The sequence below is a fragment of the Talpa occidentalis genome, unplaced genomic scaffold (genome assembly GCF_014898055.3).
Source record: "Talpa occidentalis isolate TD23 unplaced genomic scaffold, MPIMG_talOcc4v2.1 talOcc4.15, whole genome shotgun sequence".
In the NCBI taxonomy this organism is placed as follows: domain Eukaryota; kingdom Metazoa; phylum Chordata; class Mammalia; order Eulipotyphla; family Talpidae; genus Talpa; species Talpa occidentalis.
Window position 1 is genome coordinate 16,902,336 of NW_023601543.1, and position 17,009 is coordinate 16,919,344.

At 36.1% G+C, this 17,009-nt stretch overlaps 1 pseudogene; it reads left to right on the forward strand.

The window, feature by feature from the left end:
• Nucleotides 1–2,226: 2,226 nt before the first annotated feature.
• On the forward strand, nt 2,227–8,832 carry LOC119246536 (tRNA-splicing endonuclease subunit Sen15-like; annotated as a pseudogene).
• Nucleotides 8,833–17,009: the final 8,177 nt, after the last annotated feature.

The following is a 17,009-nucleotide window of genomic DNA, read 5'->3' on the forward strand; positions in this document are numbered from 1 at the left end:
GTTTCCACAGCAGAAAATGTACTTTTATGCTTGAATGGTCATTTCTAATGATTATGCAAATGAAATGACAAATCTGTTATTTTTGTTGCTTGGTCTGTGGTGTGCCTTGTCTGCAGGATTGTTTCCCCTATGGTAGTTTAGGTGCCAACTCAGATTATGCCCACTTTCTTTGCAATGTATAAGAAGGAGACTAATACTGGGAATCATTAAATGTAGGTCCAGGGCCAAATGGTTTCATTCATGAGTTCTCCTGAACCTTCAAAGATGAAATAATTCCCTATTATTCTCAAACTGTTTCAAAAGATTGAAGAAGGAATGCTTACAATACATTTTATGAGGCCACCATTACTCTAATACCAAAAGCAAAGACATCACAAAAAATAAAGAAAACTAACAACCAGTGTTCCTGATGAATATAGATGGAAAAATTCTCAACAAAATCTTTGCAAATGGAATTGAACAACATATTGAAAAGATCAAAAATTGTGAACAAGTGGGATTTTCTCCAGAGATGCAAGGATGGTTCAAGACATGCAAAACATTGTTAATTCCCTGCATCAATAAAAAGAAAGATAAAAATTATATGACCATATTAGTAGGTGAAGAGAAGGTGTTTGACAAGATTCACTACCCATTTATTATTAAAAATACTCATAAAATGGGGGTAGAAGGAATATAACTCAATATAACAAAGGCCATATTGACAAACCCACATTTATCATTATACACAATAGTGAAAAATTAAAAACTTTTATTCTAAAATCGGTACAAGGCAAGGATGCCACTTTCACTCCTAATATTCAACACAGTTTTGGAAGTTTTATCTAGACCCATTAGGTAAGGGAAATATATAAAATTAATCCAAACTGGAAAGAATTAAGACTATCACCTTTTGCAGATGACATGATAATATATATAGAAAACCGTAAAGACAACAGTAAAAACTATTTAATACAATAAACCAATACAGTGAAGTATAAGGCTAGAAAACCAATATACAACAATCTGTTGTATTCCTATATTAAATAATAAACTAGGAAAGAAAGAAATCAAGAAAACAGTGCCATGTAAAATAACATCAAAAGGACAAATACCTATGAAGAAACCTAACAAAGGAGGTTAAAAAACTTGTACCACAAAATTATATTATTAAAAGAAAGGCAAAAATATTTTTGCCTACAGATTAGAAGAGCTAACATTTTTAAAATGACCATTTTATCCACTATTTTTATAAATTCAAAGCAATCTTTATAACAGTTTCAGAGGCAATCTTCAAAGAAACAGAGCAAACATTGAAATTTATACAGAACCTAAAAGGTTCCTAAATAATGCAATTCTGACAAAAAAAAAAAAAAGAGAATGAGAAGGTGTTATACTACCAGACTTCAAACTATATTCAAAATAATATGATATTGGAATAAAAATAGAGACACAGAAATATGAAAATAGAGACACAGAAATATGAAATAGCTGTGAGAGCCCAAAAGTAAATCCACACTTATATGGACAGTTAATCTATGATCATAGAGCTGAGAGTTTACATTGAAAAGGAAAGGCTCTTCAACAAATGGCATTGGGAAACTGAACGGTTACATACAAAGGAATAAACCTAGCTTACTATGTCACAACATACATAGTGTAGCAGTTACCATTGCTTATTTCACACAAAAATTACATAGTTAAAACTCCTCATAGCAATTGTGTGGAATGGTGTAATTTTCCATGTTAAATATACTCCTATACTACTAAACAATTACGGTAGACCCAAGATGGAGTCACTCAGGCTAAGACCATACCCTCCACCAGCAAACCAAAACTTAACAAAAGTTTCCTTTACTTATGAATGCTCAATTATCCCATAAATGTAACTTAGAATTGGCCAATTAGTACCTGCTCACTCAGCTTAAGTTATACAACCTCATGACTCCTAGGTTTCTTTGTGTATCAAATAAGGTTACCCTGCATTAAAGAACAGAATTTGTCTAGCAAAATTTCATTATTTCACCAAATCTGAATCTATAAACCCCTTCATTTTGTACAGTTCTTTAGAGTCCTTTTCTATTTTGTAGGCTGGATGGTGCCCAATTCATGAATAGTTGTATAATACCAAGTAGACATTAATAACGTATTGTTGCTGAACTTCAATTTTCCTGATACTAAAAAATTTAATTCTTATGATTTAGGTTAGAATTTTATTGCTTGTTATCAAAGGCCAATACAAAATTGATGGAGCAAAAAGTAGATTTGCCATACTATTTAAAATAAAAGATAAAATATGACAAAAATAGACTTTGGTGAGAAAAAATACTTAATATTTTATTTTTTTAGATTTACTTATTTATGCATACAAGAACTGGGGTACAGGCCAGAAGTGCAGGGGTGAGAGGATTCACCAGAGACAGAGTGGGAAATAGAACAGGACAACTGACTTAAATACACTGCTGAGGGGAGCAGCGGGCGAGATAGGAGAAGTCTGCTGCGCCATGTGGGTTGCTCCCTGGCAGGCCAGGGATCGAACTCACAATGCAGAGGCTGCAGATAGCTTCACAGTGCTGTGCTTAACCCCTTGCGCCACCAGGAAAGCCCTATTTAATATTTTCATCCTGTTTCCATAAATGCAATTATTAGTTCAATAATTGGGTGGGTGTCTACAACCACTTTAGTTCTGACTTTTAAAATGGCAAGTGGTGGGGCCTCCCTGGTGGCACAGTGGTTAAAGACAGTGCTGTCAAGCTATTGCCAGCCACTATAGCACGAGCTCCATCCCTGGTCTGCCAGGGAGCAACCCACCTGGCTCAGCAGACCTCTTCTGCCTTGCCTGCTGCTCCCCTCAGCAGTGTATTTCAGTGGATCTGCCTGTTCTGCTCCCCACTCTCTCTGGTGAATCCTCTCACCCACCACCACCCCGCACCTCTGGCAAACGCCCCAGTTTTTGTATGCATAAATAAATAAATCTTTAAAAAAAATAAAATAGCAAGTGAAAATAGAGATTTGATCTGGTTCCCAAATGGATACAAGTTAAAAATAAACTCAGAAAATCTGGTGAGTTCTCTAACAGGGTTCTAAATACTTCAGCTCATGAGAGAAGGTAAAAATGGCTTTGTCAGGCTATCTGTGGAGTTTAAATTACAAAGGATGGACTTTTCACTTGCACTTGCCATTGTATATGATTAGGATCAAATTACTGAAGAGTTACTTCTAAACTGAGAAAAATAAGTGACTGAGTAGTGGGATTTACTTTTACTGATCCTGTACCATTATTTTGTAAATGTTTCTTTTTCTTTTTTAAATAAGCCAGTTTGTTAAGACATACTTTCTTCATTATTTGGCTGCATGGATTAATAAAAGTTTAAAATGAGATTGTGAGAGAGGTAGTATGAAACAGTAGAAACAGCAAGAGCTTTAAGTCAAGCTGAACGAAACAGAATTCTGTCTCCTGTGTGCCTTGGGCAAGTTACTTAGCCAATTTTCTCCCAGCTTCTTCATTTGTTAAGTGATGAAAATGCATTGCAAATTCATTGTATGCAAAACACCTAGTATGGCAGCCCACTGACTACTTGCTCCATATATTATAGTTATTATCATTACTTTAATTTTGTTTAGTTTGCCTTAAAGGTAGAACAGAGACATCTGAGATGGTTACATGACTAAATCATCCCAGAAAATGGCAATTACTCTTCAAATTGCCCTCATCTCTTTCCTCAACCACACCATTACAAAAACAAGGCAATTATATTTCTCAAATAACTTCCACACACAAACATTATACAGAGAATTCTGAAAGTAGCAGAGTGTTGTATGTAAATAACGTAATAGTTTATTCCTTTCTATTTTCAAGTCTATACTGCCTTTTCTCCTTCCCTGTGAATCTGCAAACCTTTGGACTGTGATCACAAGCATTTTTTTTAAATAAAAGAATGCATTTGTCAACACGGACTTACATCAAGAAGACTGTGCTGAAATGAATACCTGCTACTAAGAACAGGGAACTATGGAGTCAAAACTAAGCAAAATCATGAATTATTTTTTTGTATATATTGACATACATATTATCATTTAAGTTTACCCTTTACCTTTGTGAAATTAAATTCTAGGCACAAAATGTAGCTGATCCTTCTTTGCCAGGGGCAGGTCAAAAAATTGAAATTTAGATGACTTAAATGCTCCCCTTGGCCAGAAATGCCACAGTATATCCAGTCAGCCAATCCCCCCATATTAAAACAACACTGGGACTTCCCACTCCAAACAGAGATAACTCTGTAGCCCCAGCCAATCTGATGTTTTCTATTTTTCCTTTCCTTGTTCTTTATTCCTTAACCTACAAAAGCTCCTTGCTTCTTCCCCATTTCACATTTCTCTGAAAGGTGTCAACTGCTGAACTGTTAAATAATGTTTGCTTGTATCATGTAAATTATCTTCTTGAATCATTTTAACACCTTCAAAAAATTAGGTATCTTACAATAGAATCTGCCATGTGTTCATAATAAAATTCTTTGGTGAACATTTCCAAAGTTTAATAAATTTCATACTTACATATAAAAAAAACACAAAGTAAGAATAAAGCCTGATTCAGTAAAATATTTCTTTGGATGCTTAAAAGATAAGAAGATCCAAATTTTTGAACATGCTACAATTATTTTTCAGAATTTCTAATATGAAAATAAAAACTTCTATTTAAAAGGCACATATGGTAGCTTAAAGGTATTAATTATCTTAAATTTGCAAGAATTAAGAACACAGTTAGATGCCAAGTTGCTATCAGGTGCTTCAAAATATCTGTCATACTGCTTACAAAAGAACTATTTTTATATGTAATTTTTTTCTGTTTCTGCAAAGTTGTACCACTCAACAAAGGAAAAGAATCGAATAAACTTTTCTAAACTTTTGTAGTTTATATCAAAGAAGTGTGAGGAAAAATCTCATCATTAATAACTCTATTTTAAAATAATTTAGGGCCTCCCCTGGTGGCACAGCAGTTGAGCGCTGGGCTGCGAAGCTGCCTGCAGCCTCTGCAGCACCGGTTCGATCCCCGACTGCTGGGAGGGTCCCACATGGCGCACAGACCTCTCCTGCCATGCCCGCTGCTCCCCTCAGCAGTGCGTTTCTTCAGTCTGCCTGTTCTGTTCCCCGCTCTGGCTCTAGTGTATTCTCTCACCCTCCTGCACTTCTGACTGTACCCAGTGCTTGTATAAATAAATAAATAAATCTTTAAAATAATTTAACATATCTGGTAAGATTTCTTGGCTTATTCCATTTTTGTTTTTTGTTTTTCCTGAGGAAGTTATAGAAGCTTGTTCACTTCTATTGTGATAGAAAACAAGGAGTGGAAATGTTGAATCATATAGTAAATTTGTCTATTTTTTATTATTTTTTTATTTATACAAGTGCTGGGGTACAGGCCAGATGTGTGGGAAGGTGAGAGGATTCACCAGAGACAGCAGGATCAGAACAGGCAGACTGACGAAACATACTGCTGAGGGGAGCAGCGGGCGAGACAGGAGAGGTCTGCCCTGCCATGTGGGATTTTCGCCGGCTGCCGGGAACAAACCCGCGCTGCAGAGGCTGCAGACAGCTTCACAGTGCAGTGCTCAACCGCCTGTGCCACCAGGGAGGCCCAATTTGTGTATTTTAAGAATCCTTGATCCTGTTTTCCATAGGATTTAATCACTTTATATGTCCACAAACACTGTATAAAAAAGTTCCTTTCCTAGATACCCTTTTCAACACTAGTTTCTGGACTTTTTGATATGGGCTATTTTCAAAGGTGTGAGGTGGTATTTCTTTGTGGTTTTGATTTGCATTTCCCTAGCCATAAGGGAAATTGAGCATTTTTTCACATGCCTGTAGGCCATCTGTAGATCTTCTTTGGAAAAGTACCTATTTAGCACTTCTGCCCATTTTTAATTGGGTTATTTGTTGTTGTTGTTGTTGAGTTGTATAAGTTCTTTGTAGATCTTTGATATCAGTCCCTTGTCAGATGTATGGTGTGCAAGTATTTTCTCCCATTCAGTAGGGTGTCTTCATTTTGATTACCGTCTCTTTGTGCAGAAGCTTTGATTTAAAGCAGTTCCAGTTGTTTAAATTCTCTTGTTTTCCTAGCTGCTGGGGATGAATATGCAAAGATATCTCTGAAGCTTACCTCACAGAGTATTTTGTGTATGTTTTCTGATATGTATTTTATGATTTCAGATCTTACATACAAATCTTTTATCCATTTTGAGTTGATTAGTGAGATACTGACCTAATTTTCGTCTTTTGTATGTGGCAGTCCAATTTTCCCACTACCATTTATTGTGGAGGTTTTTCTTGTTCCAGTGTATATTCTTTGCTCCTTTATCATAGATTAGCTGTCCATATATGTGTGATTTTATTTTTGGCTAGGTAACTATTTGAGATGTGGGGGCATGCTGGAATGATTCTGTGAGATATAGAGGAAGAGCAGTATTGTAAAGAAAATTCTAAGTTAATTTCTGAACATATTGAAGTATATGAAAGCTTTTCTGAGGAGGCAGAAAGGGATTAATGAAAAAAGATCTGGTATTTAATTGTTTTCTGCATAGTGAAGATTTTATCTTGAATATTCTTAACAGAGATAATAAAATAGATAATGATATTGTGTCTTCTTCCATTGGAGTGTGAATCATCTACTAACTTTGTCTCATGGCAGGGAGGAAACTCAGAATATTTTATCACTTATGGGGTTTCTGTTAACTCCTTAAGTTACCACCTGATTTACCAATTCTGCCTAACGCTTTATTTTTCCATGATATCCATGGTATCTGATATGTGGCTTTCTTATGTTCTAAAAATGCATCTACTCATCTGATTTTGTATTTACCTCAATTATTGTATACTGTTTTCTTGAGTTACATTTAAAAAGATTTATTATGATTTATTCTGCAGGGAGTTCTACTGCTGTGAATTAGGCCCTAAGTGCTCTCTACTGGGCCATTAATTTGTCAAATCATCCTGTCTTTTCCCACAAATCAAGTGGGTTTTTAACTAAAGCAAAAAGTTAGAAAATGAACTGTACTGTACTCTGAGGTTTCAGACTATCTGGATATTAGACTGAAGATGATTGTCTGAAAGCCCCAATTAAATGATAATATTTAAAGTTGATTTATTTTTGTACATGGGAACTTTTCTCCAAGCCAATGAAAGATGCATGAGTTATACTCATATATAAATATGTGCCCTGCAGAATTGAACTTTATATTCAATTATTTTTGAGTTTTAAAAAATAATGGTAGTCTAATTGTGTGTATATGCATATTTATGCTTGCTGCATATATGTAATGTGGTTCATTTACAGATCACTTAATATCTTTCTACTTCTATATGACCAGTTCTAGTGTCTTATATAGTGATCGTTATTGCTAAAAACAGAAATGACCTCTGAGTCCTTGTAAGATTCTAAATCAGCAAATCTGCTATAACTGTTTGACTTCAAAAAGATAGAATTAAAGTAATACTTAAGCTTTTTTTTCAACAAGGGTTAAAAGAATTGCTTAACCCTCCTTTAAACATGTTCATTCATAACCCCAGTTTCTTTATCGCACTGGTCAAATTTGGAGAGTAAATTCCATTATAATTTGTAGTGTCAGGGACATTTTTTCATAATAAAGAGTTGTACTCTTACATATCATTATGTGCACACAAGCAATACATTGACCTGGATATATAGTAAAGTGCAATGCTTTAAAACAAAACTTAAGTAAACTACTTAATATAAAATGTGTATTATAATCTAGATTTGTCACTTGACTGCTTTTTGAAGTGAATAATTTAAATAATGTTTAGCTGCCATAGTATCTACAGCAACACTTCTGTAGTTGAGGACTAGGAAAACAGAACAATATAAAGCAGACCCATGACAAAAGGACAGGGAATACTGGAAATAAATGAGCCATGCTATGTCCAGTGATATTCATCTACAACACAAAATGTTAATAGCTAATGGTTCTGATTTGAACTTATCATTGATTTTCATTTCTTTGCCATAAATTGCCCACATGCTATTAGCAACAGGCCAGCCTGGTTACTACAATGCTCTTCTCCAAAGACTATAAATTATAAGCCTAAATCAAAAACTATTCCAGTGGCACTTGAAGGTTATACTGTTCTAGCTGTGTTCATGAAATGAACTTTCTAAGACCACGAAGCATCTTTAAGTTAAACTCAATGAAAATAATGGTCACAATGTACACCTTTTTTTAAAACTAACCATGCTTTGTGCACTCATAAATATTTAATAATGGCATCAATGCAGACATTCTGAGCTGACTATAGAGCGACTCCAAGCCCAACCCGGGCGGCAGCGGTCTGGACTCAGGAGGTGCTCGCAGCGGCGGCGGCCGGCGCCCAGTCCTGGGCCCCGGAGAATGCCTGCATGGGCACCCACCCTAAGTATTTAGAAATGATGAAATTAGATATAGGAGATGCCACCCAAGTTTATATAGCATTCTTGGTTTACCTGGACCTCATCGAGAGTAAGAGTTGGCATGAAGTAAACTGTGTGGGATTACTAGATCTGCAGCTCGTGTGTCTTGTCAGTACTGAGATAGAAAGAGAAGGATTACAGAATGTGGTGCCCACGCCCACCACTGCATCCCTCAGCCACAACAGGTGGGCAGGTGATTTTAGTCTTTGTCTAACAGGATACATGAGATTTTAAAGGCCCCTCGAAAATTGCGAGGTGATCCAGATTTGCAGATGTCTTTCACCTTGGCCATAGTGGAGTCGGATTCCACAATAGTGTATTATAAACTTACTGATGGGCTTATGCTGCCAGACCCTCAGAATATTTCTCTTAGAAGATGACACCTCAACTTCCTGACACGTCCTTTATCCACACAAGATTGGATTTGAGACCCACCAGCTGGCTTCATCTACTCTCTCAGAGATAGTCAGGATTGACTTAGCTGGTCCCATTCCACAAGTTTTCTCTCAGGAGAATTAAATGTATCCAACTAGAATTGTTTTGTTAGAAAATATGGGGTGGTTGCTCTAGAACTTTCTTATCTGGAGATAGCTTGAGTACAGTTGTGTACACTTTATGCCTAGGATGTGTTCAGAGGGGTGGAACTCATGTGTTTCTTTTGTCACCCCACACTGGTCACTCTCGTTGTTGTTCATTGCTGCCCCTGCTAGCTCATGGTTGAGTCTGCCACCCCACTCCTTACTCCACCCCCTGTGCATTTTGACCATTTTCCTGGAGTAGCATTGCATACCATCTTGATAACCTGTAGAACTTACTTCAATCTGCTTTATCATCCCTCCTACAAGGTAAAAGTTTTCTTTCAATTGGTTCTCATGTTGCAATTCCTTTTACTTCCCTCTTTGATTGTTTTTAAAGCAAATCTAAAAATATCCTCACCCAGATGGTAATCTTATATGTGCAGATTAATCAAGACCAGGAGTGTCTCCTACAAAAGTACTGGGCTTTCCTGTCAGTTCTTATTGCTACCATCTATATTATAGCATTGCTATACGGTAACAATATGGGTAGTAGGAGACAGTGCCAGCCTTAAAAACACCCTATTAAGTGGACCCAGTTATTCCACTTCTATTAATATCTCCCAGTTAAATCATCTAAAGTATAAACAATTATATGCACAAAGGTGACCCAAGTACTATTACTTGTAGTAGCCCAAATTATAAACCATTTAAGGCAGAGGCCACCAAACTTTTTATGTAAAGGGTTCAGAAATTAAATATTTTAGGCCATATAGTCTCTACCCCGACTTCTCAGCTCTGCGGTATCATGAGAAAATAACCATAGACAACACATAGACAAACATTGCTGTATTTCAATAAAATTTTATTAACAAATGCAAGGCCATTGTTTGCCATTCTTGGTTTAGGGAAATAGTAATAAGATACATACATGTGATTAAATAACATACCACCCATGTAATAAAAAAGAATGACAGTTACTAGCTGGTTCTATTAGGATGACAGGGTGGGAAATGAATGTCTTCAGTATTTCAGTTTTTCTTTATTCTGTATTACTTTTATAATAAAAATATTTTAAAATTAAAAAAAAAAAAACTTTTTTTTTTTTGACCAGCGGCCACAGCTGCAGTTTATTGGACAGCAGCAGGCCCCCAAGGTACAGAAGCCCCAAGGAGACACAGGCTGGCGGGTGCCCTCCACACCAGCATTCTTTGTTCAAGGGAAACGCCTGGCACGGCCCACTCGGACTGGGTGGGTCTGCAGCCCGAGCCTCCTGCCCACAGCCGGCCCCGACTAGTAGAAGCTGGTGCCCTCTCTAAGTCTTAACAAAAAGATTCGCTTTTCCCCAACTATGTCACTAAAATAGAAATAGAAGGCATCAGAAACACTCTTGAGAAATGCCTCATTCAGTTGGTTGTTTAGTTTTCTAATTGCATAAAAATTCATAATGGTAAATTTGAAAGGAAACCTGCACTGCTATGTTTACTGCAGCACTATTCACAATAGCTAAGATATGAAAACAAACTAAATTCCCCAAAACAGATGAATGGATCAAGAAGATGTGGTACATACACACACTGGAATACTGTTCAACAATCAGAAAAGATAAATTCATGCCATTCACAACAACATGTATGGAGCTGGAAGGAATTATGCTCAATGAAATAAGTCAGAAAGAAAAATATCAGATGGTTTCACCTGTAGGGGCAATATAGGGAAATGAAACAAAGGGTCAGAAAAAAACAACAAAGCTTGCAGGCAAACTATAGATCTGAGGCATATAGCATGGAAGTGGGAGGCGGAGGGGTGAAAACAGGGGAGAGAAGAGCACCAGGGACTATGGTAATGGTTCATGGGTAATATGGTGGAGGGACATTTATGGGGACTAAACCTGAGGGGAGAAATCAAATATAGTACAAAAATGAACAACAATGTAAAAAAAATTATAAAGCTTAATAAAAAAACTCAAACTTATAATTAAAAATCTCACTTTTAAGCTTTCCATTGAAGTGCATATTATTATTAATCAATAACATTTACTTAGCCAAATGAACTTTTCCAGAGTAGAAAAACAATTTTTAGTGAATGCAGACGAAGTTGAAAATCAATGTAAGATTTCTTTGACCATCGGGGAATAAAAGGCTGGAATGGGTTAATAAAGATAATATCGGTAGCACAATCCCAAAGAATTTGAGAAGAGGACCTCCCTGGTGGCACCAGCGGTTAAGACTAAACCTGTGAAGCTGTCTGCAGCCACTGCAACACGAGTTCAATCCCTGGTCAGGGGGCTACAGAGCCACATAGCTATGTAGACCTCTCCTGTCTCTCCCGCTGCTCCTCTCAGCAGTATATTTCTGTACATCTGCCTGTTCTGCTCCCCATTCTGTCTCTGGTGGATCTTCTCACCCCACACACCTCTGGCCTGTACCCCAGTTCTTGTATGCATAAATAAATAAATCTTTAAAAAAGAATTTGAGGAGAGAATAAAAGATCCTGGGTTTTACAAATTATAATTACTCATTTACCTCAAAGCAAGAGGATATAATGGGAACTTTTCTGAGGATTTTTTGCAGGTCTATTAGCTAATTTCTGAGACATGCTGTGATAATCAACTCCAAGAATGACCACACCTTCAGATATTCTTGCTCCAGTGTTCCCATGCTCGCTTAGGTCTCTGCTATGTTGTGAGTAGCCCTACTGGGAGGTCTGTGAGTTAAGGAATTATTAATTAATTACTAAACTAGTTGAAACCTTTGGGCAATAACTACCAAAGAACAGAGGTCCAATAGCAACCATGTGGTGAGCTTGGAAGTAAATTCTTCAGCCTTGAGATAACCATAGCACCAGAAAAATCCAATTCTAATCCCATGCCAAAACCACCCAGCTAAGCTGCTCCCAGGTTTCTGGCCCTCATAAATTATGTCCAATAATATAAATATTTGCTTTTAAAAACTAAGTAGTTTGGGAATAATTTGTTAGACAGCAATTAAATAGGTAATTAAAACACTGCTTAACATTTTGTATCTGCTCTATCTCATGATACATTATAACATATGTACAGTTTTGAATGGAGAAGTGTATGATATTTGAAACTTTGTGTTTTATCCAAAGTCTGCATCTTCACAATTAAAAGTCAATTGCTTTCTGTTCCCAACCTGCTAAATGGGAATGACCATTCCCCTGGCAATGGAAAACAAATGAGCCAACAACCAGATTGGGTCAAGCAGAATAGGGTCTTTGTTATGAGTCTAACAATGGAGAAAGGGCAAAATTGTGTTCCCAAGCACCTTTCTCTCAGGACTTGGGTTAGAGTTAGATGAAGTTATAAGGCTTTGAGGCAGGGGACGTTTCCATGTTCCTCATCTTCTGCATGGGGAGTAAATTGCACACATACTTTTCTGCTATGCAACTGTACACAGCCACATTTCTCATTATAACTTTGTCTCCACCCCAAGGCATAATTTTTACTATTATAATGACGCCAAAGTCACCTTTAGGTTACTCCAGACATTCTTTCTCCGAGAGAGCTAATTTGGGCCAGTTATCTGTGGCTTTAGCTGTCAGCATTCTCCTTCCTGCAAAAGAACATAATTCTATACAGATAATATGTTTCTTACCCTAGGCAGCTACATTTTTACTGGGTGGCCTTTGAAAGGATTTTCTATGTTCAACAAAGTAGTAATTATTTCATATAAATTTTGACAGAAGGTTCATCTCCTGGCTTCTCTTCAGTAAAGAACAGTTTAGAAATAACATTAACTTGCAGTCAGTTTAAAGCACTTGTGTTTATGACAATAATGCAATCAATGGCAAGGTTTTAGAGTAAAACAAAAGTGGTATCTGAAAGTTTTTAAACGTGGTTATCAAATGTTTTAAATCATGAAAACATCTTTAAATAAATTCCTGAATCGATTTTTATAAATAGAGCCTCTCTATGTCAAATAAGAAAAAGCAATGAATGGGCAATTCAGATCTGTAGTTGGCAGAAAATACTTCCTTATTGCACTACTCTTGAGGTATTGCCAAAGAACCCAAGGATGATTTGAACACCACTGTTTAAATATCTTCCTAGAATTATATTGTGATGTTTAGTTTTTATAATGAAGTAGTTGTAATAAGTAGCTACATATATTAAAGTGTTTTTTTTTTAAGTTGGCTTCTTTAACACTGGCATTTCTCATTTTAAAGATATTTTCTATTCTTCAGAAGCAGGTATCATATGCACCTTTGTCCTGATTGCTGATATCACTTATCACTAGTAAATTAGGTACAATTACATGCTAATATAGTAGGAAATTTTAAATCAACTTTTATTTCAGTCCAGATACATGTAAATATGAATGATTATATTTTTTGTTTTTGTTATTTCTGCTTTAAAGGTATTGTGATAGGAATTCCTAGAACAACACTTTTATGATGCTTACTATTTATAAAGCTATTTTCTAAAGCACCTGTAATACTTGCAACCCTGTGAGTTTGGTGATGTGTTATCTCCATTTAATTGATAGGGAAGTGAGGGATAAAGAGGTCTGGTAGTTTGCCCTGATTATTAATTGGTGAGGTTGAAACAAGAGAGTCCGATTTCAGGGCCTCCCTGGTGGTGCAAGGGGTTAAGATGCAACCTATGAAAGTATCTGCAGCCACTGCACCATGAGTTCGATCCCCAGCCAGGGAGCTACCCACATGGTGCGGCAGACCTCTCCTGACTCGCCCGCTGCTCCCCTCAACAGTGTATTTCAGTCTGCCTGTTCTGTTTGCCATTCTGTCTCTGATGAATCTTCTCACCTCCCATACCTCCGGCCTGTACTATGGTTCTTGTATGTGTAAATAATTTTTTTTTTTTTAAAAAAAAGAGAAAGAGTCTGATTTCAGAGACAGTCTGCTTATCCCTCATGAACAGTTATTTCGCAGCACCAGGTCACCCTCATCACATTCCAGGGCTAAATAGTTAAGATTCAATCTAGGGGTTTTCATTCCCTTCAGAAATCTTCTTTATTTCCCTCACACTGTCCTCACTGCTCTACTCCCATAAAATGCGTGTATCTGCCACTGCATGTATCCTGCTGTATTAGAAATCGCCTCTTTGTATCTGCATGATTGTAGACAGTGATATTTTTGAGGAACAAAATAATGTTTTATTTATTTTTGTACCATCAGAGTTTTGTTTTGTTTTGTTTTTAGGACAGACCCTGATGTTCTGTAGGTACTTAATATTTGGTGGACTTAGCTGAACGGAACACTAGTGCATATGTCATGAAAATTACTGCAACGTCTCCTGACATGTAAAACAACTATCTATTAAATGACAAAGATATCAAAGACACTATAATATACATGTTATGCACGTGTTATTTCACTTTGTTCTCACAAATTACCTGTGAGACCAATATTGCTATCACCATTTTCCTTACAAAGAGACTAAGGCTCAAAGATGTGAAGAGATCTGCTTATCTAAGGTCATAGATAATAAGTGGGCAGGCTGGGGCCACGAAATCCTAGTCTACTAGAATCATGAAGTTTATGTTTTTTGCCTACCTATTACACTGTTTTGAAGGGGCAATTTTTAATTTTTTTAATTTATTTACCAGTAGTTTACATAATTATATTATTTGGGAAGCATAACTTTACACCACCATTTGTGAATGTTCCTCACTTACCCTCCACCCAACCTCCAGTACTACAACCCTGTTGCCACCTCTCCCTTATTCCCCTCCCTCCCCTTGTTCCTTCTGTAAACCAGTTTATCATTCATACAGCCTAAGAATTATTCTTGCTTTGCCACTGTGCTCTCTTTAATTATTTATATTCCACAAATGAGTAAGACCATCCAGTAACTGCTGTTCATTTTCTGACATATTTCACTTAGCATGATCACCTCAAGATACATCCATTTTTTCCCAAAAGGCACTATTTCATCTTTTTAAGTGACTGAATAGTATTCTGTTGAGGATATATTCCATAATTTCTTTATCCAGTTACCTGTTGAAGGACATTTATGTTGGTTCCATGTTCATTTACCCAGGGTTTATTCAAAAGCATTTTGTTTAGTGTCTGTTTTTTCCCCCAGATTTCTTTCTGTGTCCAACTTTTAGCTTTTTAAACTGTGATCAGAAAAGATTTTTGATATAATTTTAATTTTGCTATTTTTTTTGACATGATTTGTGTCCGAGGATATAGTCTATTCTTGAGAAGGTTCCATGTGCACTTGAAAAGAATGTGGATTCATTTCTTTTAGGATGAAAAGCTTTGTAAATGCCTATTGAGTCCATCTGATCAATAACTTCATTTAAGGCCCTTATTTCCTTGTTTACATTCTGTCTGAGTCATCTATTAATTGATACTAGTAGAGTCTTGAGATCTCCTGCCTATAATTCTGTTGCTTTCAATGTATTTTTTTTGTTGTTTTATTACTTGCTTTTTATATTTTGGTCAACTGTTTTAGGTATGTAAATGTTGATGGCAGTTATATCTTTGTGATGGATTGTCCCCAATTACATTGTTTTAGCTGAAAGTCTAATTTATCAGATAAGAGAATAGCAGTTCCTGCCTTTTTCTTTGTGTTACTGGCTTGAAATACTTTCTCCAGTCTTGTACTTTGAACCTGTTTGTCTTTAGCTCTAAGGTGGGCTTTTTGTATGCATAATATTTCTAATGCATGCGTTTTTATCCAAGCTGCCTTTCTATGTCTTTTAATTGATGACTTAAGACTTTGCATGTTTAAGGTGATGACTGACATATGAGACTTAATTACTGCCAATCCTTCTTTTACTTTCTGCTTATTTTATATTTCTATTATTTCTTTTTCCATGTGTTTTTTGCCTACCTTTTCATTTGAGTGGCTTGATGCCACTCTCAGTTTCCTTGATGCCTCTCTCAGTTTCTTCCTTTCTTCTTCTAAGTGTCTCTATAGTGGGTTTTTATTGTGTGGTTTCCATGAGGGTAATATCATTCATTCAATATGTAAAATAGTCCTTTCTGCACTGGTATGAACTTGTCATTTGTATATTTTCTGTCATTTCCTTCCTCCCCTTTACAGTTTTGTTGTCATTGTGTCTTATTATTCTTGTTTATATTTCTAATTTTGTGTTACCATTTATCATTTTGGCCAAGGTTTTATATTCTTTTCCTTTTCTCTTCATATAGAAGAACTCCTTTTGACATTCTGGAAAGCAGGTCTGGTGGTGGTAAATTCCAATTGTTTGTGTTTGTCTGGGAAAGCCTTTATTTCTCCATCATGCTTGAGTAATAAATTTTTGGTTAAGTATTTGAATAATGGTTTTTATCTTTTAGAATTTTGAATACATCATTCCACCCTTTTCTAGCCTTGTGTGTATTTGCTGAGAAATATGAATACAGTCTAATCAGGGTGACTTTGTATGCTATATCATTTTTCCCCCTAGCAGTCTTTAATTTTTTATCATTCATTTTTGATAATTTAACAGCGAAGTCTCTTGGTGAAAGTCATTTTGCATTTAGATATTTGAGTGTTCTTTCAGCTTCCTGGATTTCCAAGTTTAATTCTTTCCTTAGGTTTGGTGAGTGCTCAGCACTTTTTACTTTGAATAAGGTTTTGGTTCCTTTCTCGCTTCATCTTCTAGAATGCTCATTATCCTTATGTTTCCTCTTCTAATGGAGTCTGATATTCTTTTATTAGAGGTTCTTCACTCTTCCTAAATCTTGTTTCTCTCTTTTCTTTCCCTTGTTAGTTTCTGTTTTCTGTTACTGGCAATATTTTCTGTGAGTAAAACTTAGTTTTTCTATAGTTGCATTTAGTGGAGAAGTTTATTGCAATCACCTAATCTACCTTATTGTAGAAACATTGATACTAATTTGTCCATGATTTCTGGCCCTACATTTTTGAAAATCCAAAGTTATATCCAAACTCCTGGATACTGTATGTTACCTTAACAATGAATCGTCAGAGTATCAGTAATTTTAGATAGTGGAGTAGCTTCAGGGAGGAACATATTGGAGTCATTTGGAAAATGCATATAAGGACATTTAGAACTGGGACATAACATTTATTGGTAAAGTGACAGTCACTTTTCCATCAG